This window comes from Zophobas morio, unplaced genomic scaffold (assembly GCF_036711695.1).
Source record: "Zophobas morio isolate AGI-343-1 ecotype UQ-CSIRO unplaced genomic scaffold, CSIRO_AGI_Zmor_V1 ptg000008l, whole genome shotgun sequence".
Lineage (NCBI taxonomy): Eukaryota > Metazoa > Arthropoda > Insecta > Coleoptera > Tenebrionidae > Zophobas > Zophobas morio.
The window spans coordinates 2,919,721-2,947,099 of record NW_026972113.1 but is presented as its reverse complement, the minus strand read 5'-3'; the positions used below and the strand labels follow the sequence as shown (position 1 = coordinate 2,947,099).

Below are 27,379 nucleotides of genomic sequence, written 5' to 3'. Positions count from 1 at the left end.
TAGCAACCCTCGCTAGATCTCTCTTTTCATCAGTTCGATCATACTAGGGACGAGTAATTAATTAATTAACTGGTTCTCCGAAATAAAAGAAATCGTAAATTACGTCTCACCAATTCTAGCACGAAACGAGACACTCACCTGCAAAAAAAAAATCACTGACATGCTTTAAAGTAATAATTTAAATTGCTACGATTTAAATTTTACAGTCCCGAATAACATTGTTGTCTCCGCAGGTTGCAGCCATTTCGAGTGCAATAAAACCGAAATAAAACCCGAAACAAAATTTTAGCCTAAAACGAAAAGTTTTTAATTGTGGACGCAGTACAATAAAATCGAGGAACATCCATCCTGGAAATTAATTAGCATGGAGTTCATTTGACTTGTTGGCGAGTGTGCTTTTTTGCGATAAACAGCAGAAGATGAGGGTTGAATGAGTGTAGCCTAGAGGGATTTTGTGCCGGATGTTCTTCTAGTTTTTAATTACAAAAAAGAGCTAATGAGTTGAATTTCATCGAGCTGGGAAAAAAGAGAAAAATATGCATCGTAAATTCCAATAACGAGACCTCACTAACGAGCAATGCTCATGAGCAATTAATTCGTTTTCTTGATTGTCTACCAACCACGAACGCCAAAAAAATAAATATACTTCGTAAAAAGTGTTTACCGCCCGACATACACACATCAAATTTTCTACAACGGCATTCGTTTTTAGTAAATACTTGTTTCATTGCTTAAAAACGTTTCACTACATTGTACACACTTTTGGGGCTGTCAAAAATCAAAATAACAAATATTTCACAGAAATAATATTCAATTATCGCACGAGTGCAGTAACAGCAATCCTCGTCACCTTAAGCCTATTTTACGCACCGATGATAGATAAAATATATTGATTTACCCCGATGTCGTCACCCTATTACCTAATGACGACAAATAGCCACCCCAAAAAGACGTTAAAAACGAAATCTGTTTAGTGTCGTCCACAAGAATTCAGTTATTATTTAAATAAAGCCGTTAGTGTCGATATAAAATACCCTTGCGGTCGTAAAAAACCTGTTGTTCGCAAGCAGAATCCCTGGCGCCACATCTGACCGAGATGCTGAACTACGAACGACGCCGGCGTCTGGCACGTGTGCATCGACAGAGGGCAGCTCTATAATATTTTACGAGAGCGATCGATATACCTGGTCACGCCTATTCAAATCATGTGATTAATTGAAATGCACATGGCTTCGCTTAAACAAACACTTTTTAGAGAGATGTCGCTTTTCGGGTAGGTAACGATTTTATGGCTTCGCTCAAATTGAGAACGAAAAGATTTTCGATAATTATCGGTGGAATTGTGAGCTCATAAATTGTAATTAATAAAATTTTATTGCCAGCGAAATGACTCTCTTGGATAAAAATAAACTGTATGTTCGACGGAAATCTGCTACGACGATGTGTATTGCCAAGCGGGTTGGAATTTTCTTTTAAAAATAATTAGAAAGTGTGGTTATAAAATTTAAGAAGAGATCCTTCTACCGACACGGATTGTGTCGCAGTGCCATCTTCTAGACGGTAGAATCAACGTAGACATTAATCATGGAACTGTCATGTCAAAGACTGTACGGTTGTTGGAATACTACAAAACAGAAACAGTTATTTATTTGACTAAATAAATAAATAAATAAATACATATTATTGTGCGTTTAGCTAAATCTTACTACTATTACGTGATTGTTTACGCTTATATTATTAATTTAACATGGACGCCATCTATGGATTAAGTCCCATTGTAGAAAAAGCACTTATCGATTCTAAATTCTCGCACTATCTGGGAAAGTTATTAAGCCTCGAGCACGTTGCTCGTGCTATATAAAGGTTTGATAGGGTTTAATTTAAAAAATATTTGTGTTCGTTTATCGCTAAAGCCAACTGGAAATGTTAAATTAATACGAAAGATGGACAGTAACACCATATACCTTCACAAATACAGAATCAGCTTTAAAATCTTGCTTTTTGTCATCGGGTCCACTGGACGAGTTTCTACTTTCATGTTTTCGTGTGGTCTGCGTTTCTCTCTGTCGTCGGTCTGTTGTCTGTCGTCTGTGTCGATTTATATTACACAGATAGTTTCCGTCTCCTTTGATGTATAAACATAAACATTCGAAGTTAAGTAAATATTGAGACATTGAGAATACATTTTTTCTGGGTCGGTTACTTCCTTTAAATATATTTCATATTGTTTGGACTTGTATGTATGGACTTGCAATATTAATAATAAAACAATGGGATGTACTGTTCTTGATTTGGTCAATAAAAAATATTGATAATAGCAGTAACAGTGTAACAAAGAAAAATACCCATGGTACATGCGAACGTAGGCGATCTTCACGTTACAAGTACGAAGTCTAAAAAAGTGTTTGCCAAAAATTTGCATGTCTTGTAGTAAACCTCAGGTGGATTCATAAACCACAATTACACGAGTATGTTCGTTTATTACAGACAGACAAACAAACAGACAGACAGACAGACAGACAGACATACAGACGGAAGTACAAGGAAGTCATGTAGAGTTAAAATGTGTCCCAAAAAAGGCCCAAATGAATTAAAGTGATACCGGGAAGGAAATGAAGTAAAAATATTATTAATAATTCGGGTATCTAGTGAAAAGTATAAATGGTAATAAAAAGTGCTCATTTTCGGTAGGAACAATTTATGGTTGACGCAGTTCATGCAAATGTGATAGCCCAAAATAATTTTTATTTTCATTCCACGCCCTTCCAGCTGCGCTAAACAAGACTCATCCATATGCAAATGTCTAAATTTCTGAAATCCCCTCCATGGATGCATGTAAACTGCCGTCCGCACTAATCCCCCATTTTAGACGACATAAATACCGACGTTTCGTTTGAACTTATCTAGAAGCATATATCAAAATTTAATAACCCAGTTTCGAAGCGAAAAGTCGGCCGAAAGGAAATAAGAGTGGGCAGGTCGGTGCAATTTCATTTAAGTTAGCCTCGGGACACGAACCATGCGTCTTCTTTAGTAAAACACCGGAAAATGATAACCTTATTGCTTCTTCCAGCGCACGATGTTCCCAAGACTGCAGTGCACGCCTGATTTATTCCACCACTAGAATGGACATTACATCAGGCCGAGCTGTCCGCGCGATCAATTTATGGGGGCCATTCTTACACCAAATGGTTATAAAGGAGAGGAAGCAGAGGTGTGAGGAAGTAACACTTGTTATCAATATGGCGGCACATGGATCATCGCGTCCGAACTACACGCAACAGACCAAGCAGGGTCGCAATATAAAGGTCATAAAACGAAAATAATAAACACCGACGGAGGAAAACTCCCGGCTTTTTTTTCCCTCGGAAGAAGGAACTAAAAGCAGACTCGTCCATTTGCTACATAGGTTGTTAAAATAGCTTAGTTGGCAGCATATAGCAATGCATTTTATGCGAGAGATTACGCGGCGGTATTGCCAATTTATTTAAAGCGCCGTGGAATCGAGGGGGTTTTAACGAACCGGCAACACCGTCGGGTAATCTCGCACAAGCTTCCAACCGTGAACTGGGCGATACAGACAGCAAGGCAAACGTCGTGCGATTTTAATGACAGCGGTGCTAGAACTAGTACAGTTGACATACGTTTTAGCAGGAGCACAAGCAGGGTCCGTGGTTGAGGATAATTTAAGGACGACATGAGACCGAGAACGTTCGCCATGTAAAATAGCACGTTTAGAGCAAGGTGCAACATAACAATAACGGAGTGGAAATCAAGGCACATAAAAGAGCGAACGCCCTCTCCGCAGAAGACTATAACGCTCTGTAAAGGTGTCTACCGCTTACAAATGTGCAAGGTATAATTCCAAAGGTCGTTACAGTCAACCCAATGTCTATAATGATGAAACTCATGGAGCGGCAAAGTTTAATGTGCTAAACTTTGTACGCATGAACAACAAAATCATTAAAACACCGCCACTGGAAGGAAATCATAATTGCGAAAACGTCCTCGTTTTTTCCCTTCATTCAACGAGACTCGAATGATGAAAAGCAGTTTTTTACGAACCCTTCCAGAAGTTTGCTTTTTTACGACGAAATAACGAAAATTTAATTTTTAATTGCAGACGCTGCCTTGAAATACGTCGAAGGTGTGTTAATAAAATTCCCTTCAAAGGATGGGTTGTAAAATTTTACGGGTTGTCTCGTTCGCACTCGGTTATGCTTGTTTATAAAAACATTAGTAGGTCGTAATTTCTTCTGCAATTCCTCGGGGCGCGTTGAAATAATCAGTTTGTTTTTTGGAGCAAAAGCTCAACCATAACGCTGAAAAATGCGCTACGTCTAATGACGTGGCGTTCGCCTAACGTTGAGACGGGAGTGATTCAGCGTGTTGATGGCTCCTGCAGGACTCGTCCTGGAGCGTACTGCTCTGTAAACTGTACTATAAAGCCAATTGTGCCTCTGATAATATACCACCTTCTGTTTTCTATAGGTTAGTAAACCAACAAGACTTTTCCATAAAGCCAAGATGGACAATAAGAGGAAGACTCACGAAATGCCTTACTTTACACAAATAAAAAAAATCATGCAAACTTTACCACCGACTGTCTAAAACCGTCTGACATTTGTAATTTATACTTTAAAATTAACTTCTTGTTGCAGCTTGTTCCAGACACAAACATTATTATACTCGCGACACCAAAATTTGTAACAAATTATCCACGCATTACAAGAGCTAACCTAGTTATTAATTATTACCTTATTCATACCCTACCTGCGGCCCCTACCATTATCTTTTCCATTTTCAACTTGTCATACACCTTAAGAAGCCGCACATGCGCAGAAACAAGTGAGCCGTAAGTGACGCATGCGCATGCATTAAAATTTTCTCACCGAAAAGGAGACAGAAGCCCCGCTATATAACAACTAAGAACACGCTACAACTCTACTTTGTAAGTATTATCTAATTTGCCTGATTTCTTCTACCACATTGTTCCAACTTTTTGATTGATTCCTAGTTGTAGCAAGGCAATTATGGAATATCAAATAGTCGTTAGACCACAAAAATAAACCCACGCCTGAAATGCATTTTACAGCTCTAATCTTCGCTTGACGTTGTCACGTCAGGCTAATAATTACATTATAATCACACGATCTTAATCAAATATTAACAAACTAACCCCAAGTAGAGCAAAACTTGGAGAATCAATTCCACTGCAACATTTACACGTCCATTATAAGGAAAGCTGGGTCGCCAGTAAGAAAAGTTAGTAAACCGAGAAAAACGAAACATTTTAAAAAGTGATTCAGTTCCTAATCTTCAAAGTCCATAATCCCTAATAACCTTTACACGAAAAAATAAAAGCACGTTCTCGAAGCGCTCTCATATAATCCGCCATTACCCTTTCTATTACCATCAAAAAGGTTTCAGAAACAAAAGGATGATAATCCGGCGGCGGCAGCGCCGGCCGATAACAGTAATCAGTGGCAGCGATGGCAGGAACAGCAGGAAGCGGATCCTGCGAGAGCAGTCCTGCATCGCGAGCGCTGATTATAATGGCCCAGTATTTATCAAGTGTAATGTGTAATCATCCTTGCGGTTTACTGATTAGGTTATTCCGGTGCCTTGAATCATGGTCCCGGTAATTTATTATGCTATTCTAATCTAATTTAGCGTTGCGGTCGTGTGTTGCAGCGTATTTAAATGGCTTTTCAGTTTCACTTAATACGTGTACGTTCATTATTACTCAAGGACGAGGAAATTAATGCCACACAAAGGATACTAACATAATTCCTTTACTTGGAAGAATATATTTCACGCAGAAAGCCTAGTAGACATCAAGGATGAAGAAGAAACGTTGTAGTTAGTCTACAAGGGGTTCTCATTTTTAATTACTTGCTCTGTATATAGAAAACACCACGTAAATCTCCCCCTTTTTTGTCTTTACTAAATCTGTAGACCATTTATCATCAGAACTCTCTCTCTCAAACAAATACATTATTAATTCATTCCAAAATGCGCCACACACGAGCGTAGGATACTGAATAATAGAAAAGCTCCTCCAATTAAACAGCACCTATACGCAGATGTTCGTGATTCGAACTGTTAAAGTTTCGTGTGATTTGCTGCTCTCGTTTTAACTAACGACTCCGATGAGCACAGTTATCGTTTATTAAAACTTTCGTTTTAAAAAGGGTTCGTTGTTTGTTCTTTTTGGAACTCATTACCGAAGAAGATACATTTAATTAAAAGTTCAGAGAACTGCATTGAATATTAATTAAAACGTTATTCAAGGAGCTTGTAGCTTCTTTGGAAGTCTGCCGGAACAATCAGAATATCATATTCGATATTAAATTACATCCATTGTGCACATTAGGATTTACTCCAAGTAACTCGGGGAATTTCTGCAATGTTAAAGAGGATCTTTGTGTCTATAACTAATTCAACGTTATTGAGGATTTATGGATATAAAAGAGAGTTTACTTTAATTAGCACGCATTTAACTAAGCCGGGTTATTAACGCTTAGAATGTTATGATGTATTTATGTTTCCCTTCGGAACCGTAGGGGAAAATTACTAGATTATTGTCTTAACCCTAACATACGCAATAATTAGAACTTATGACGCCGCATGAGAAAAGTGAGCTCGCTTTCGATGCAACATAAAGTGTTTCATAAAGACCAAGTAACTTAAAAGTGGTGCGTTTTGGCAAAGTCCGCATAATTACGGTCTCCTGTTGCTACAACCTTCCAGGAAGCAGTTCTGGTCTATACTGGCAGTGATTTTTGGTGACGGAAAATTGTAACTATCATTCAGTATATTACACAACATATCGAATATAAATCATCGAAAAGCTAAGTAGACACATTGTTGGAGACGTTATTTAGTCTCCTCGAATCTATAGACGAAAAATCAAGAAACTGTAATAGGAATCGACGGTCTCCGGTTCTCCTCCTCCTCCTATCCTTGAAGAAGCCATTTGTGCCACGAAATCCCCCGAACAATTATTAAAGACGTCGCAGATGTTGCAATACACGGTGGCTGAGTGCTTGATTATCAATTACCTAAGCACAGATTGCGTAATTGCTCGTCTGGCGATCCTCTGGGATGAAAGCAATCGATTTTACATAGTCTCGCTTAGCCCCATTCCATCCCTTAATTAAACACGGACGTGGTACGCCCTCTGCACACTCCTCTATGTACACACACATTCATACTCGTGACTAACACGTCGCCCTGCATTGACGTGGACGGAGCGTGTTGGTTTAGGACCGTCGAAGAAGAATTTTCACCGAGCGCAATATATTTTCCAACGAGGGTGGGGAGAAATGTGGGAAGGATAATAAAACATCCGTGATAATTTCAATTTGTGTGATGCTGCGCGATTAAGAGTTACGACACTTTCAACACTTTTTTCTTCAGCCTGAAAGTGACCTAATTCGATAAAACTAGTTGCTCTATCCGGCGGTTTTAATTCGAAATGGAGTAAGTTGAGCGGCAATTTAAAACGCTTTTATGTCCCCCGTTTATAACATGCAAGGGAAATATTATAGGAATAAATTCGATTAGAAACAGGAAATAAGGGGAACGGAGATGCAAAGGGAATAATAAGTGTTCCGAGTTCCCGCGAAATTAATACACTCTTCCCGAAAATGGTCCCATCGTTTCTATAAAAAATGGAGTCGTAATGGTCGTTTTATGTATCTTTTTTTATTAAAGTTTTGTAGGCCGTGACGTTATTACCGGAGGATCACGGCCGGCGAGCAAAAATTCCGATTGAAATGTGGGTTAGGCGACAATTGTGGGCTTTCCACACGTCGGAGAAAGATTGCTGATGATAAAATAAGACGTGATCACGATGGCAAAAGGGTTACAACAGCTGTAGATCACGGTCTCTTAAGGATAACTTTCTCGTCGTTCAAACCAGGCACGGTCAGATTTTCGCAAAATGAATTTGTTAGCAGCAACCTCATAAAAATGGATCTGAGATCGTTGCTGCCCAGATTATGAACACATTCAAGCAACGGTACACTCAACTAAATAAACCACACAAAGACAAAAAAGTCCGCTCGGATTAAAACCACCCTCGCTTTTCGGATAGACTGTCCTTAGCACGAACCCAAAAAATATGCCTGAATACTTCAATCGTACCAGACTTACAACTAAAATAAAATGTTTTTTAAAGAGTGATCCATTATTAAGGAACACGCTCTTCCTCCTGTACCGACTGAATAAAACGAATGTCGGTGAAACGATGTTATGGCGCAATTTCTCACAAAGAAGATGGAACACTATCAATCAGCAGTTGTCAGAATTACAAAGAAATATCCCGAAAGAGCTAAAATTTGATCACCGCTAGCGCTAACCGGATGAAGGGTATATAAATAAAAAGGAAAAATTGCGTAACTCGTCACAGTTGCAATTTACTCAAAAACGACAACCAGCATTTATTTTTATTTTGAAGGAGGATTAAAGTCACCGCTCTAAATTAATCCGAATCGTCTAAGCGGACAAATATCTGTCTGTACGAACGAGAGCTTTCAAATGGAGGCTCAGCTGCTGCTCAACTCGAAGCGGCATTTCCGTGACCCAACACCGACCTCCTGACGATTCATCATGGGGTTGACCCCCCGCAGCGAAAGAGCGATGCGATAGGCACGAAAGCGATCTATAAATTAAGTTATTCAGACAATCTGAAACAACGTCGGACGATTTGATAGCGGAAATCGTTGACGCGGGCATGACTGTGCATCTACCAGAATGGCTACACCTTCGGAAGTGGAAAAGTTTTAGTGGTTACTAGTGTCGCGAGCTTCGGTCTCTCCTATTAAGATATGCTACCTGGAAGTCACGTATCCTGCAGTCAATTGAATTGTAAATTACCTAGCCTTGTCCTCTGAGTCACAACTAATACCCTATGCATGTTGAGGTATCTATATTTGTTGTCGAAGGAATCTTTCTACCATACTGGTTCTAGTTGGTAGAAAGACTACCTGGGAAAAGCCACGGATTCTTCAAATCGTCCACTAAGATCTGCTCTTTCGAACTGGATGGGCTTAAGCTCTGAAGACCATGACTTAACCTTACCCGTATGGGAGGTGAGGCGACAATTGAACCTCTAAAGAGGCGCAGTCCTTGGGTATAACTCCTGGCGACAAAACTTTACATAGTCCGGTCCCAACGAACCAGATTTGAAAACATTTGACCCGATACAGAGTACTTGTGTTCTGGTAAAGGCCTGGGGCCACTGGCAACCCACAGCGAACAAGGCAACGAGGCTCTGGCGAAGATTTAGCAGCATCTATTTGTCCCAGGGACCTGCTCGGGAGACAAAACCTGGAATCTCGGAGTTGGTCTTCAAGCCCCATCGAAATGGTGTCGGTCTTAACCCACATTGCTGTTGAGGGGGTAGTGAAAAGATTCTGCTGGCGAATAGGCAGCCAGAACAGAATGATCAGAGCAACAATCGGATGTAAGAAGAAGACGAAGCAGTGAAAGTCCCTTGACTCGAGGGGAAGTGTTAGAAATGCACGGTGTCTTTGTCCTCAGTGGAACCCTTAGGCGGTTCCACGGGAACTTTTCAGCGCGTGTGCCTTTCACTAGAAGTCTAAGCGGCTCAAGAATGAATGAACATCGAACATCCACGGCCCACCTCTAGAACTTTTAAAACACCCATTATATTCCCGTTTCTTGCATTTGCTGATACCCTGCACAAATAATAGCCTGTATATGTAGAATCTGTGTTCGAAATTTTAACTTATTGCGTAAAGGGATTGTCTCGGCTTTACTTTGAAATTTTCACCAACATAAACGCTAAGCATGCAAAGCCTTTATCTACTGAAACTGATTCAGGTAATGCTTGTTAGACTAAGGCCTTAGAGACACCCTGAGAGAAACGCTAACGGAATTGTTGATGAGTAAATTATTGTGTTGACTTCCAACGGAGTGTTACGACATTCAAGTTTTCGTTGTAATTAAAAAATATCAAACGGTGGCATTTCCAGCAAGTTCCGAAGCAAGCTCGAGGAAAATTGGCAATTTTGCCGAGTCGCCCGCCGAACCTCTTTCCACACCGCCACAAAACAATGTGTAAAAATGGCGTTGAGCACCGCCGTGTGTATACTCGGTGTTTTATTTGCATTATCCCAATATTCCCGATAGTTTAATAAAAAGGACATCGCACAAGTATAAAACGAGCCGCAATGCAGTGCCACAGAGTCACAATGTCGGTGCTTATAGATTTCACATTTCCATAACGCCTCGTGTGTATTGGTTTATTATACGTAATTTCACGGTTATATCCCCGCGCGTCCATGTTTTTCATCATAATCCTGGTTTATGTGAGATGGCGGCGGCGGCGACGACGATGGTGGCGGCGTGCGTCGCGCTTACGGGATTGTATGCATGCACTCTTGTGGATCCATCATACCCCAGTTCGTCTGTAGGTTATGCAAGTTGGAATTTCTCATGGGAAGGACCCAGACTCTCCGCCGTTGCTACGTCATCGTCAGTCGGATTTGTTACGGTCTGTAAATTCGAATCCTTTGGTGCACAGCGATCTGATGAGTGGTTAACTCATTTCATCCGACATATGCGAGCTCGATTTTTTTGCTACAGCGACGTTGTAATGTCTGAAACGGCTGCTTTCGCACCGTTCGTGCGAACTCACCAGGGAATGCTACAAACGATACAATCCTCAAAGTGCATTCGCAGAAACCATTCGTGTTTGTTACATTAGGTGCAGTGTTACGTGTTTTTGCACAGCCGAACGTGGAGTGTCGGATCTGCCGGGAATTGCGACAACGTGAGGCGACAGATCGAAGACATTTCTAGAGGGATGTAATGAAACGTAATTATTGTTAAATGACTAACTGTGAAGTTCTTGTTACATCGCAAAACTGGATGCGACGCATGTATCCTCTACTCATTTTAACTTACAAACGTTTATATCTCGGAAGCTTGTCAGTGAATTAGTGGAGCAGTGTATTACCAATTTAGAAATTGATAATAATGCCAATTTGACTTGGTCACCATTGTGATTACAAATCAAGGCGGATTCATAGACCACAAATAGACGAGCCTGTTTTTTATAAAATTTAATACAGCGCAGAATGTTGAGGTTACGGGGAGTAAAAAGCGTAACACTTGCAGTGAATGAGTTGCTCCGATGGACTAATTTCGGAGCAACCCCGAAGACTCGCAATAAAGATTTTGGCGGTTTATTTTGGAATGGCAACAGCTCATTAATTTTATTGCGGTCCAATTTTGAGCGCGATTACAAGTTTAAATTGTTTAGTGGGGAAATGTGCATTTGACACATTTCGGAGCATTGCTGACTTTAAATTACCGTTGCGACAAAATATATTTTGAAATTAGAAAGCAGGGGTTTATAATAAATTGATATGTCCGGTACCGCGATGATAAATTAGCGGTTGCATTCAAAATGAATGTGTTCATTAATTTTTCCATTTAGATAATTTCGAAAAACTAATACGCTACAATAATTTTACTGTGCCCCATAGATAAACGGAACGTGGCAAAGCCTAGAAACACTGACAATGTGGATTTGTGTATGATATTACATGATGATTTACACCAACAAAATGTGAGTTTTTGCCAGCGAGCTTGATTAACTCGGCTGACCTCACAAATCGAACAAAGAGTACCACGCGAACATTCTGTCGAACGAATATTCGACCGAACGCTGACCGCTGGCAATTTAAATTCTTCCCCAGTGAATGAAAATTCGAATGTATATTGGATTGGATGAGTAAAACGGACAGACGCGGCCATCAACAGAACATTAAGAACCTCTCGACGAGTTGACCCTATTCCTATTTTGCGCCAACAAAACGTTTAGTGGCGATTTTATGTCGCCGTCACGATTTTGATTTCAATTATTTTTTCCTTGCTTCTCCCATGTCGTAAAATTATGATGGAGCTTGCCTTGCACTAAATGAACTCGGAGCGCCTGAAGGGTCGTTAAGGGTATGCTAATAGGTCCGGCTCGGAATTATGCATGAGATTGTTGTGATTGCTTTTTGGGCTCATCACAATAAATTTCGCAATATGGCGTTTTGAGCCCTTGATTAACATCCTCGCGTTACTGTATCGTTGACACGTGACGGAGATGCCCGAAGAACATTGTCTAATTTAATAAACGTATAACTTCAATGTTACTTTGGACTTTTCGAGATTTGAAAGCGTTCGGTCCTCTGTAATGGGTGGCTCTCATTTCCTCCCGCTGTAACACGGTCGACAGTGATGCTATCGCCGAATAACACGTTCGCTTCCTTAAAAGTGGTATAAATTCGACGACCCCATTCATGTCGTCTATTCAGTCCATAATTTTACGACCTTCGCAACTCGCCACCCCCACCACTATGAAGAGGGACGTTATTCCTCGTCCACGTCATTGGGGCTCATAGTCATCTGTCTCTGACACCTACAACCGCCCCCATGAATTCGGAAAGCACGAATACGTATAACCTTTCAGTCGCTTAAGACTCCGCATTGATGTATTTTCCTTCCGATCTAATGGAAAAGCCAGAGGGATACTCGATCATCAGCCAAATTGGCAAGCCAAATCCCCGAAAACAAAGAAAATGGATTCTTTATGTTCGTATTTATTAATTATGGCGAGATCAATCTACACAGCTTCGGGAGGAGCGTCCGAAATGCGCAAGCGAGTTTGTTCGATAACGGACAACACTTGTAGATGATGGAGTCCACGTTAGACTCGACTGTGCTGACGTAACGATTGCAGCTGTGACAGCTCGGGCTTAGCAGATGCAAATTGCAATTGCAAACATATTAGACAGAATCTCTGTCACAACGTCGTGGCGTGTTCCATTTTCGGTGCAAATTTCATAATACGGAGATGAAAATTCACAAGAGGAGATTAAGCAAGTGCAGAGCTTCAAACGATCTCATTACATAACATCGTGTTTCCACAAGGAACACCTACCATATATAGCTTGGTAGCGGAATATACGCGCGAAATATAACCACTTCGTGGTTTTCAAATACAAGGACCCAATTTAGGGCCGCTACTTTTTTCAATTTTTGTGAATGACACGGTTACCGTTATCGACCGATATGGAGTCCAACCAGTCGGAGCCATTAGCTCGGCTAGCTCTTATTATTACTTTATTAGGTCCAATTAACGGTTTCCTAATATGTTTGAGTCACGTGAAACGACAATTTTCCGCTCTAACTTGTCCAAAGACGGACGCTCCAAACGATATTATAATGACAAGCTCTGCACCCAAAATACACAATATTCTTCCCAGACACTTCCCCACGAATTTTTCACCCTCGTCTCCCCTCGATAAAACTTGTGTAACGAATTCCCGGTCGCGAGTTCGGCGTCACCTTAAATGACGTTATCAAAGCCCTCGAGTGTGGTGACAGGCCTGAATGTATGAAGGAGAAAACAAACGAGACTTTGGCAGAGTTCTTGGTAAATTTCAAGGGAAGAGCAAATTATCCCTACATTTTCCCAGTCAACACACCTCGGCTTCTAAACGTCTTCGAGGGTGCGTTCCAAACTTCGCTGGAAACAGACTATAACGAAATTCTTTCTCATGCACTCTGCTTCGGGCTTCTCCTTGAAAGCATTTTAGAATTGTTCTAAACATTCCCTTTCTCTAGACCGTCGTCGGGGTTCGGTTTGCGACTGACAGTTCTTAATATTATATTTAACCACTACACCCCGTCCGTCCTTGTTTCAAAACCACATTCGCTGCAGGGTTATTTGTTGTCGAGATTACGTTTTCAAAGCTTTCAAAGCAGCGAGTCGGAAGAATCCAATCATTCCTCAAAGTGGTGTCGCAGCCCTAACAGTACTATTATTTAACTATTAAAGAAATGCGAAAACTTTAGGGTTCACCCTCGGGCCAACGCTTCCCCGATACATCCACTTTAATTTTAGTTTTAAAAACGAAACTCCCTCAGAAACTCATGCATAAAAGTTTGCATAATTTAAACGGGGGTATTAAGGACCATTTTGTAAAAAAGTACAGTATTTCCGAAATGAAATCGTGTAGCTACGGAGAGTGAATCCCTTGTGTTATTTTATTCCCATTCCGAGGAAATTAGTTTCACTGCAAAGTTTTCGTTACACCTTATATAAACATAAAGTTCTGCACTGTCGGTGGAGTTAAGTTCAATATATCCACGTAGTCATTTCCACAGTAGAGAAAGGGAACTCGTTGTTATTCACGGTGGAGAAAACGGACGCGACCACGACGACGTGTGAAGAACTTTGATGGAGATGTGTTTATAATGTGCAGGATGTTGAAGGTAAAATAAAGAGCCTATAAGATGAAAGACTACAATTTCGTCTCCTCGAAAAAATAAAAAGAATTCAGACCAGTCACTCGAACACGGTTTTCTACTTGCATTTAACAGATGTTAACAAGTGCTATTATTGGTAATAAATCGAAAACTCGCTAGCTAAAATTTGTATAATTGGTTGCCTACGCAATCATCTTGGATGACGCCAAAATGAAGTCACCATTTCTAGAATTTTCAAACTGAATATTTCGAACAGTCAATTTTTCAATAGCTTCTCGGGTAATCAGAAGCGTTCTCTTAGGGTTGAAATTGCTATCTTAGCGATAAAATATATTGCGACAGTGCATTTAGCAAGCAGAAGCCTCATTTATTCGCGAATCATGGGGAAATGCAATTTTCATGCAAATTATTATTTAATCAGAGCTTTACTTTCTGATCAGTTTTTTGTTGGTTGCCAGTTGCAATTTCAACTTCAACTGAGTCTGGAAACGTGGAAGCTGAATTACCCTTTAGAATCGTTCTAGATTTTCTTGTCACTGTAGTTTTGAATTTCTGGCAGAAGTAATCTGTACTATGAACCTGTTTTGGGTTTATTTATTGTCACTCCATCGTTGTTATCGCTATTCTGCTTTTGTAAACCTCAACTTTGTTAATTCTATGACACATGTACGTACATCCTGCTTTATTCTATTTAGAACAAGAACCCCGTCGACGTGTTCCAAATAAATTGTCGCCGTGAACAAAAACACGGAAAAAATGTGTTCGCAAACCGACAACTCTTTCACACGCGTAATTTCAGGTATTTGTCTCAGTGAGACGTTGTTTGAGACAACAAAAAAGTAAGTCAGCCGTTAGAAAGGAGCACGAGTTTAATGCTCGAGCTATAAACTCACGTCTGGCGTCTGAGTCGGCGTCGCGACGCTCGTCATTGTTCCTGTTCATTGTGTTTTCGGTGGTTTAATACAATATACCTAATAAAAGGAAGTTGTATATAATATTTTACCCACATATACTTCTATCCGTTATATATCTTTTATTACTCTGAGCAAAACAATCTTCAAATTCGTTTCAGGCACTCCTCGACCTCATACATTTTCGATAAAAGAGTTTACGTTTGAAATTATACTGTCGGAAAGTCTTCACATAAAATGTTTATGCAATTCTAGTCAACGCCCTCCTGCTGTCTATCAAGAAATATGAGAAACTAGGGAGAAATAAGTGCTTTGTTCGACTTAGAAATTAAAAATCTATTCATTAAATAGTGAACGAACTGTCAACATTCGTGCTGTAGTTATGAAAGGTGTCGTGCAAATATTTTATCAAATATTAAATCATCGTATAACGTAGTTCTGTGATTGGCGGAAATTCTCGCAATACTTTTTCTAAAATATTCATGTGACATTTTGAGAGTTTGTTGTACGTTGATAACACCACGTCAATCTCCTCGTTCTGCTAAATATTATGTCACCTCAGATATTTTCATTTTGATTGAGCCCCGTCAACTATTGAGACGTCTCCGACTCCCTTCGTCTGAACTTTAGAAGTTGAAAAGTTCCGCCGTGCCATCCATTTTTCAAACATCAACACTTCCCGACAAACATAAAATTAGTTTTTTAAAAATTCAAGATAATGTAACGGCGAGGAGAAAGTGTCTTAAAGTGTTCCCTGCTGAATATTATTAAATCCAATTTCCATAAACTGAATATTTATGTAGATTGCACTTTAAAATAGCTATATGCAGTTAAATGTTTCGATAGGGCGATATACAAATTGGAAGTGTTCCAAACAAAACAGCAGACTTGTCTTCAACAGAAATAGATAACTAAACCGTCATTGGAAAGCCATAGAATGACAAATGCTTCACGTTTATTCGACTATTATACGCCCAAGCACTATTTTCAAATAAACTACAGAGAGCGAGCAGCACGAGACCGGGAGAGCCCGCGCAAAACAATTCGACTCAATAAGCTTAGTTTGAAGTGCGATCAATTTGAGCCAAACAAAAACTAAAGAGGATTGTCTTTAAATAAGTTCAATGAATTTTACCTAAACGAATTACGAGAAATTGAGTTCCGACGAAGAGGAGTAGCGCATTTTCAACAGGACGAGATGAATCTCATCCCGATTTTGCGACTAAATATATTGTCAGTACAACGGTAATCTCAGTTTTGTTTGCTGAAAACCTCATCGTTGGCCTCAATTTTTGCAAAGGAGCAGGATGTCAATAGAAGGTTGACCAAGTAATCAGACGGGTCTTCTGTAAATTTCCCTGTAGATCAATACGACGAGGAAAATAAAAGTTGCGAAAAAACTTTTACGAAACCAAAAAATGCTCTTGGCTCGGTTACAAGAGCTGATTGAACCTCGTCCCTCATCCCATGAAAAGCTCCTGATCACACTATAATATATCGCGCTAATTTCATACGAACAGCAGAAATCCCTTTTATATAACCCGAGACTTTGGCACAGGTAGCCAACTTAATAAACCACAACGAAAGGATGTGACTTACGGGAGCAGAAGGAACCTTGCCAACTTTAAGCATTCGCCTTTAACTCGATCGGAAGTGAAACGGATAAAGACGTACCTTGGTGTTTTGTGTACGTTTTCTTGAATGGAAACGACTCGTTTCTTAAAGCAAGCCACTAAAAATTTACAGTCATTGTTATTACTTCTCTTTTGGTATTTTTCTACAGCAAAACTTGGATTATTATTGCGACGTCTCGCTTGTACCGTGCATAATGGCTTCATCTTTAGGCAAACAAAATGACATTTGCATGCAGGTTTTGTGTCGCGATATACATAAATTTGTGTTTTTCTACGGCTCCAGATTAAGCAATGTGAGTTTCTGATTCTACGTGGCGTCACGATGTAGCACACGTTGTTGCTAATTTTCGGAAATATGTAAACCATTCCGATGCCGAGCAACCGATGCTGTGGCATCCATTGTCGTTGATCTTCCCATCATCAGTCTTCATTACGTCAACAATGGAAGGTTTAGCAGTTGTCTGTTTTCGCAGATGAAGCTGCCACCTCCACTTTCCTCGCTCTCTTTGTTCTAAAGCGATGGATCGCATAAAACGTAGATCGTCCCATTGTTCTCCTCTCGACAAAACTAATTCGCCTTGTTATTACTTGAACTTGCATGTACAGTTCCTCTAGAAATCCCTATTTTCGTTGCCCCGGTTTGTTTTTTGCCGCGTTAAATTCACTTTGATGTATTCGCCTCAGGTCTAACTCCTTCGAACGACTCGATTAAAAGGTTACTCCGAGCTGCTTCTATTGAGGCAATATGTCACCAGGGGTGGCTTAACTCTCCTGATGATATTTCCCTGGAAATCTACGAAAAGGTCGCCTATTTACCGATTTGAGCGCAATTGCCGCTCGTTTCTTTAATAGGTCAAATCAAAATGATAAAACTGCAGGCACGGTTCATTAGCGCGCGGAAGAGTTGGTTGGTGGTAGACAAGTGTATTACATTACGCCGATTTGTGTGTCTCAAAGCGAAGCGCTTCGTTTTTAGTTGACGAAATTTTATTACTCTTTGTTAGTCAGACTGGTCTCAGATTGGTGGTCCTGCAGAGATAAAAATGTATTGCCTTCACAAAATATAGTAATATGTATGGCGGTAATATTTCCTTATTGCTGCACGTACTGAATTTATGGCCCAAAGTTGGAACTCTGATTTAATCCCGCATTGTCACAGTCCTGCCTCGTTATTAAACTTTCAGTCTGCGAGATCGTTTTGTTATAATTTTCGAAAAGATTTTATGTGATTGCCGGGGGTATGTACACGTAGAAAAAAGAAGATTCGTTACAAGCGTTACTTTGGAATCATTCCAGACCACTAACCCCTATTCTCTACACTTGTTTTTTTTAGGGCACATCTATTGGCACGTTAATCAAAGTTCACTCAACTTCCATATTCCGCACCATTGTTCTCTACATAATAGTTAGTTTCCATTGTTGCTAATAAATTTTGAAATGACTGGTATGCACACTTCTTTTATGCAACTATTTGGTTTTGAATATATAAGATCGTCTGTCTGATGAAGGCGCTGTCGGCATGTCAAATTAAACGTTAAATGATGTTTAATTTAAAGCAACTAAGTTGTTAAAAACTTCTCAACAAATCTTAGTTTTTAATAAAAACTGATTTTATGAAATATGGTTAATAGTTTGTCGGTTATCGGCACCTATATTTTCTGTCTGATTTTTCCTTCAATCTTTATTCAAACGGTAGTTTACCGTTGGGCGAATCCTATCGATCATGCAATTCGCAAATTAATCTTCACTAAGCGCCCATTATCCGAGTAGTTTGGAAGCGTTGAAATTCCTCAAAGCGCAAATTCCTCTGATGTGGTTTTTATAAGAGATAGCCGGCCAGATAAAGACGACGATATTTTCGAATAGACGGGCACATGTAATTAACATGCAAATGTTTGGAGCGCGTCGCGATGCCAACCTGCGGCTCCGGCGCCGCCTCTTCAACCTACTTTGCTATACAATTACATGCAACCGAGTGTTATTACACCGTATCTGAGACTCTTATTACTGCAGTGCAATCTTAATTTAATTTAGCCATATTACGGAATGGCACTTTGCAAATTAAATTAGGTCGGCCAACTTTCCACAGTTTAAAAAAACCGACGAAACACCGAAACAATTAAGCCACGTGCTCGCCCAAAAAGACAATATTTTCTTCGTAATCGTCGTTTAGAGCCCAACCGCCCAGGTTCAATCCCGAATTGACCTTTTCTCCACATTAACTTTTACTTAGCGCTGTGCAAATACTCGTCAACGCGTCTTCTCCCCCGTTTCGCTGATTGTGTTGTTTACGCCAAAAATACTGCGATGGTTCCTAAGGGGTTGCAAATGCCTGCATAACACATTAAAATAAAGAAGCGGCAAGTCGCGACGTTTTATTGCCACTATATGGAGCTTATTTTAACTGTAAAATGGCCGTTTTCCCCCAGGGGAATGCTGGAAGATGGTCTTCTTTAATTCGCTGCTAAGATAACCAAAAGGAAAATACGTTGTGTGGATCATATTTAATAAATTCAGCGCAGTGGAGTAATTTACATTTTAAATATGAGCGCGACATGATAAACTCGTCGCGAATCAAAATGCAAAGAGGCTAAACCGTCATATGATTCGCTGCAAAAGTTGCGTCAGCATACAAAATGCATACTACTATAGTCTAGCCATAAATCATTAAGTTTAAAAGACCTTCAGTTCGTATAACCCACTGATGATTTTTTGTTATACAGAAATATTATCGTCGCTGACAACTCATCGCGGGAAAAACTTCTCAGCCTTTCTCATATTTTATTGACGATCGACCATGATTTACATTTCTTGTGGTGAATGTGTTTAAAAGCACCCACAAGCGTGCAGTTCCAGACGATTCAATGTCCTCATCCTCACCTAAAGCCCTCGAAGCTCTCTAAAACACGTTGAGTGCCGACCTTGAACTGCAGAAAAGCGCCAATTGATTAGAGAGACCGTGCGAGCATTCCGAATGGCCGGAATATATACGAATAGCCTCAAATTAGGCGCATTGAAAGCTCGTACGCGAGAAACCATGTGCATTTTTATGGCGCACGAATGAAGCTTTAATTTTTCCGCCTCGTCGATCTTTTATCGTCTCGGTCCCCCGATTGCAGGTGTTGTACGAAAAACTGCCCAAAAATGGTCGGAAGTTAACACGTTGTCGATTTATCTGGGCACGCTTTTGGTATTCCTCCATCGCGCAATCCTGCAAAATTTATATTATCAATAAATAACGAGCGAACAAAAACAGAAATTGATTTTGGAGAGCCGACGGTCGGTGCCGGCGGCGGCGGTGGCGGCTGCGGCGGACGATACTTTACAATTTTATTATAAGCGAACGGCCGGTCGAATATTGACAAGACGGGGTCGGTTCGAGGGCGCCCTTTTGACGAGAAATGGGGACTCGCGACAAGACGTGCCGTGAATCTAGCACCACATATTAAAGTCGGAGGCAGTGGCGCACAGATCTGGTGCGGGGTTCTAATGTTGCCGATCAATAATGAACAACTGGTAAATGCAAAATTCGAGAAAAAGGGGCCACGACATGGAACGCTTGCCCTATGCCCTTTCGGGAACTTGCTAAAAGTTGCGAGGGAGCGTGCTCCTTGGAGACGGTAAACTTTGCAACGCTGGTGTACTACCATAAATGTTGACCAGTAGTACACGTGACTAGCGATCGTCACACGGTATTACACAGGCGAAAATAAAGAAAGTTCACCACGACAATTTCCGGCCGTCCTCGATGGAGGATGTTCCCTTTCCTCCCCCACAAACGCCTCTGGTTGACGGATCGGTAATAGCGATCTCCTTTGCTGAGATGATACTTCATCGCCTCTAAACCCCCCATATTTCTAGGCAGTTTTGCAAGTACTCGAAGGTTGCATACAACTTAACGACCCTTTTACCATTCATTATGGCTTTATCTGTATATTTATGGCTGACTTTGCGTCTGAATATTTTATCATATTTAAAATTCAAGTGCGGTTATATACTTGCTCTATATAAGCTAGGATCAACGCGTTCAACCATTTCCCGCGATTTTCATAAAACTCTACGGGGTTTTATGCGTAAAAACAGCAACAAGTCGAATGAGGGCCGACGCTTTGGAATGGTGTCGCATTCTCGTCAAAATTCGAAAATGTCATCAGCAAAGTGGTATGTAACAGCGACGACAATATGATGCTTGGAGATAAATTGGTGTTTTTTGCTTGATTATATTCTGTCGGTTGTCAGCCTGCGTGGTATAAACCATAAGATAATCGGCGTTGTGAAAAATGGAGTGAAAGAGAACTGGATAAAAGGTTATATAAATGAATTCAAAATGCGAAAATTCAGAGATGAAACGGCTAGATAACGTGACATAGGGAATATATCACTGCTTAAATTTGCAAATTGATACTGAGAGGGGTAGAGAACAACGTGTTTCATACGAAACAAAAAATCTCTTCAGCTTTCCCTCACATTCACATTTTCGCCGTTGCTAAATTTCTTATTTCTTCGTATTCGCTGGGTACTAATTCTTACCGGTACTATTTATTGCCACTTAAACTTGCTTTTTAATTACAAATATCAGCAGCCACCTGCTTCATTTTCCTTCACCGACGAGCATTTAATAACAATAAAATAAGTAAAAAAATCGAAGGCTACTCGACAGAATCCAACTCTTTAAAAAAATTATAAAATTTGATTTTACGATGTTCACACCCCGTGGCACCTACGCCATACGGACAATGTAAAATACATTTAAAGCACTTAACTAACGGGATAAAATGTCCTTCAGCACTAGGTAATAGCAACGTGAAGCTTAAGTGTTTATTTATATTAATACATCGAAAGAATGTCACGCTGAAATTAGTTTGATTTGGATGAGTTTGTCCTCTCCAAAGTGGCCATTCGTTCGATGGACTCGATTACTATACTTCTATATATGCAAATAAATATTTAGTATTATTGGAGCACTCTAACTGTACTGTAGCTGGTAACATCAGGCATGCTATTTCACATCTATCAGTTGCACAACATTTGGAGCTGTATGTACCACAAATAAATTTTGATTGAATTTAAACCAACAGTAATTACAGTAAATTACTATGCCGCCATAGTGTTTTTATTTCACTAAATAAAATGCCCACTGGGAACTTTCCTGTCAATTAATTTACCTTCAACTGCAAAACAGTGGCTCTCCATCCCACTCCAACCCAATTTAGTAGTAGCAAAAGCCCGCTTAAAAGAATGCACTGCAATAATGTTCCCGACTGAACGAAATTATTACACACCCCGGGGCAAAAAACAGATTAACAGTTAAACTCTATCTCTTTGACTATCTATTAAATTACGTTTCCCGTTCCCCTGCTTCTGAATTATCGCAACTTAAACTTACGAATCGCCAGATGCGGCCGTACTCACCTGAAACAAAGAACAAATCTCATTAGAAACGTCACAATGAACGGTAAATTAATTATTAACGACATGCAGTAAAAGAGTTTGCGAGCAACAATTAGAGCGGAAAAACGCGAAATGAAATATTATAGAAATGGTTTTATGGAAGCGAAGACATCTGTGGAATACTTAATGAACTTATGTCTATAGTTCGAGCGTTTTCAGTTCTTTTCATTCCCCTATAACGCCGGCAATTTACCCAGACCGCCTCTTAATTAAGAACGGCAACTAGAAAAGTTTTTGTAAAGCGCGAAAGAAGAAAAAGAGAGCCTTCAAAGACGAAAGCACGGAAATTATCACATCAAAGATTTACTCTTCAGAATGTTCAATATGAAAACTTATAACGAACATTGTAGAAATAGACTAAAACAAATCAAGTGATTTTAATATGACTTCCAATTTCGGGGAAATTTTGTGATACTGTTTGCTTCTAGATTGACATCCCACTCCTGCAACGCTTCAAGACATATCCGTCTACCTCTCGAGCCACGTTTAACGTCGGACGTCATTACTTATTTCTCCTTGGTCGATACCACAAGAAATGCATTTGTTTTAAATTTAACGAAGCACACTCGTTCTGTGATGATACAGCACACTGCTGATTGGCGATTAACGACAACTCGCATGGATCATAAGCAAATTTAAAACTTTTTGTGGCGAGATCAAAGTAAATGCAAAATATGTTTGGATATACGCGCGTTATCAAGCTTCCAAATGATGTAAACGTAACATCTCTTTGATCTCTCACAACCCCATCACTACAAAATGTCAGAAGCTATTTGCCTTTCTCTAGTTGATATGTTTACATTTTCGCTTTGTTCCTACTGTTCTAATTTATATCTTCTCTGAAAACACAATATATTATGGTATAATTCGCCCAGATCGATCGAGTTCAACGGCACGTAGTGCATTATTGAATCTTCCACAACAATGCGGATTTTAATTATAAATTCTATTATCGTGAACGAGTTTAGTTAATATAGAAACAACATCAACTATTTTCTCTTTGCTTTAGATAGGGTGTTTGATTAAAAATCAAATATGTACAGTGCCAATTTAAAAAGCTAACAACATTTTAGCTCAAAATTTCGAACCGACGATACTGTATGGTTTTGATGGAGATTTTGATTTTTTGTTTAATTAGAAAAAAAATCGACCCTAAAATTTGGAGGACATATGTATTAAACACAAATTAGAAAACAGAAAAACTTTTTTTGAAACAAAGGCAAGAGTGTCGCCATTGTGGGTCTTGTGCGGATCTTGGTGAATCTTAAAATAATGCGAATTTTATTTATGAAGTCACGTAAAACAGATTAGTCTTTTCCACTCGACACTTTAGCAGACTTAATGGAACATGTGAAAAATGGTTAGGTTCCGTTTTCTCAGTCTCAAACTTGTTAATCTGGGGACATTAAAGAAGGGACAAGTGTCGAGATTTTTCGCTAATTGTATTTATTCGTCCTGAAGAAGCCCTATCTAAGGGGATGAAACGTCTAGTAAATCCCCCCATAGGAAATATGTAATAGTAATTGATCTTAGGTTGATAATGGTACTTAAAGAAATCTGTTCCTATTTTGATATTTCTTAGACGAACTAGCAGTACCATTGCATAAAAGAACACTAGAGACCTAGAGGTTAATTGTCGTTCGGAAGCAAAGTTTTTCTAAATCCTGAGTGGACACCTATTACTTTTCCCCTCTGTAGATTAGGTCTGAGCGACCACAGATTTTCAAAATTCCTTTCATTCCTGTAATATCCACTCCAGTGTCCCTTCGTCCCACCTACCGCGAGCAAAAGTGTCCAATTTATTCGCTTAATCCCATCGAAAGCCATCTGGATGCACGTTTTCATCGTTGCGTAATATGCGGTTGATCCGTTTTTATACTGACGTGGTTTTAGTGGGACGCGATGCATCCATCCGAACGGAAAGAAGTGCGTAGCTCAGGGCATTAGGGTTTAGTTCCGAGGAGCTTATCCTGGCCCGAAGGGACGGTCCGTAGGACCTAACGACGTGAGGGATTGGGGATCTCGGACGGGCAAAGTCTCTAATCAAATACGGGCAGCAGGTCTGTTGTCTAAGCTGCTCCCGCAGGCTGTCTCTAACAGGCTTACATCCGCCGCATGGGACGCCTGCAACTAGCATAACATTTATACGTATAATGTAAGGATGTGCTAAGAACACCGCCGGAGACCGAACTCCCTGGCCACGACGACGCAATTTCGGTAATGCCCCAGATCAGGCTTTCCACTCGGTGGAAGGGAAATAAACTGCCGTAGACTACGCCACTAACGTCGTTCGCATTTATTATTTACGACGTGACATGGTGAGTATAGGGAAACATCGTTTGCGGCGTGTGTTTGCATAGACACTTGTGTGCTAACGTTTGTCTTTAAAAGGAAGAGAATCGCCGCTCTAGAGCAAACGCTCGTGTCTGGGAGCGCCGAAATTAGCCACGATTCCACTGGAAAAGTAAGAACGACTAGTCTCGACGCTCAAACAACAAACTGTACCAAATCAACTTTGGGTACTCAATATCTACTCCTTTCTCTAAATCACATCTATGGCTTCTAGTCCCTTTTAAGCAACATTAACCCGCTGACAATATAATACCTTGGTTAAGTTCCTCTCTGTGTGTAAGTCAACTTTGAAACTGGTAAACCTGTTTAATGTCTTAAGATTACTACAAAGAGTATACTAGGAGATGACGTCTGCATTCCTGGTTACCAACATCGGATAGTATTGATCAGCGACTTGAAAGAATGATTTATTAGTCATACTTTGTTGTAATTTCTCATATACGACTTATCAATCCCATGGGCCTGTTTCTAACCTCGTTAACTTTCTGCGATTCGGCAAACTCTAAATTTTACGTTTTGGTTTGTTGTGATGCCTTCCAGTTTAAAACCGTCCTTTCTAGCAACGTGTACAGACCGGGTTATAAAAATTATTGCCTTGTTTAACACTGTGTTTTATGTTTTCCTTTTTTCCGTGGTAAAATATGGCGCGGTCCTAATTCTCACCTTTTTCTTTTTGTCCCCTTGGGTATTTTTCAGTCTTAATGTTCACGTTATGTATTTTATTTGCTATCGTTTTTTCTTGTTCCTTTCCGATCTTACATATTCCAGGCTCATGCATCTTCGACTTTTTATTATCATGTTCTACATCAACATTTCGTATACTTTTTATTTTATTTCCGTCGATAGGGTCTTTTTTGTGTTGATGTGAGTTTCGGCTTTCATTTTTATTACTGCCCGTATACGTTTTAATGTCGACCTTAAATTTAAGGTGGGGGTGAACAACCGGTCTTTTATCCTCTTATTGCTCGGGTTTTCTGCCTAAAAATTGACCAGGACAGATCGAGAATGCACGTACTACTTTATGATTAAAAATGCGCACTTACCTTTGAATAGCGCCAGGATCCATTTATAAGAATGATTTAGATGGTATTTGTAGAATGTATTTTTAGCGTTTGAACTGTGTCAGTGAATTTAAATAAAAATGACATTTGAAATACCGTCTTTCTTAGGGTATATAGATCCAACCGTAGATTGGTAAAGTACCTACGAAATGCATAATGCAAATGTCTAAACAAGCTATGAATAAGAAATTTGCATCTCTTTTTTTCAATAAAAGTAGTTCACCAATCGAATTCTCCTGTTGAAAAACTAGAAAATATTTCCCCATTCGCCGTTATAACAACAAAAAGAAAAAGAATACATTATGAAGCATGGAAAACAACAAAAAGTCACGATAACACTGTTAATAATCTAAACAAGAGAAAACATAAAAATTGAGTGCATGCATAAACTCAGTCCCTAAAATGTTACTCCGAGTACTCACTTCCCCAAATTGTTCGTAAATTTTCGAATATTTTCGTGTGTAATTCAGAAATTTACGCTCGGGATGTGAAAATTAGGCCTTCGCTGGCGCTGGGGTCGCTAGGCATTAACTTTCACATAAAATTGGTAACAGTTGCTGTGTGAGAGAAATTCGGTAACATCCTTTCGCCGAGGGGGTGTGTAAATGACACTTCGTTTTCTATAACGTATAATAATAAAACAGGCTGTGCTGTGATGCAGACAACATTTAGGGGTGACAACATCAACGTGACCAGTGAACGACAACAACAGTGACTAGTAAAACATTAAGAAATAAAACACAAAGTGAGTTGCGGAGTGGCATCAGGCCAACGTACCACAAAACCACCATTTGTGAAGGGCAGAGTTGGGACAGAACCGGCCCGAGTCGCCAGCGAGATGGCGCTGCGGTCAGTCCCTGGAACAGATAAAACCAGTCAGTCGATGCGTCCCGCTGCAATCAAATTTTAAAACCAATTAAATACCTAAGTTTGTGCTCAAATTTTACAGCGGGCTCGACTCCACGTTCAAGGCCTCAGCCGGTCTGCGCAATCGCACTTCGGTCAAGGGCGGGTCTACACAATATACTAAGAGCGTGATTTTTGGTTTTCTCTGAAGAAAATGTAAGATCATCGGTCGTTACGTCAACATCCACTTTAGACGCTCTAAAAATATAAACACACGGACGACCTAATAATGATTGAGTTGCGAAAATAACATTACACGTGCATAATCCTTTCTACCTGGATAAAAACCGGAATAGTTTTATTACTTGCACACACCATCAAGACAGATTTATTTTATCGCACCTAGGGGTAATAATAAACAAACATAATTCATTCAGAAATTATAATTTATCACTCCCCAGACAATTAAAATGCAGGTAACAACTTAATTTGAATTTTCTCACTTCCCGGTTCCATTAGGATATGAAATTTAGCTCCCGTGACGATTTTTAATTAATTTTCAAAGACCGTTGCAGTTTGTTTCCATAAAACAAGTCGTGTTGGTAGTTTTCGAAGCACTAAATGATGGGTGTGTCGGACTATTGCTCTAATTTACTATCGTTATATGCTATAGAGCCGATGGTTACTCGGAACACACCCTGGAAAATAAATAACAATAGTTGGTGTTTTCAAATTGATATATAGTGGAGGACAGGTGTTGCAGATATACGTATGCGTTGGTCATTACTGTCACGATGCCTAGAAATATTCACAACATAGTGCTAAA

General features: G+C 39.8%; 1 protein-coding gene across 6 annotated transcripts in view; it reads right to left on the bottom strand.

The window, feature by feature from the left end:
* The window catches only part of Bru3 (bruno 3), a 388,759-nt gene that overhangs the window by 194,226 nt on the left and 167,154 nt on the right, over positions 1 to 27,379 (bottom strand). The window contains exon 2 of one of the 6 annotated variants that reach the window (XM_064050305.1): positions 26,485 to 26,564. The exons of the other annotated variants lie outside the window; for them this stretch is intronic. The gene's annotated coding sequence lies outside the window, so the exon portion shown is untranslated. The remainder of the gene's footprint in view (positions 1 to 26,484; positions 26,565 to 27,379) is intronic. 6 annotated transcript variants of the gene reach the window in all.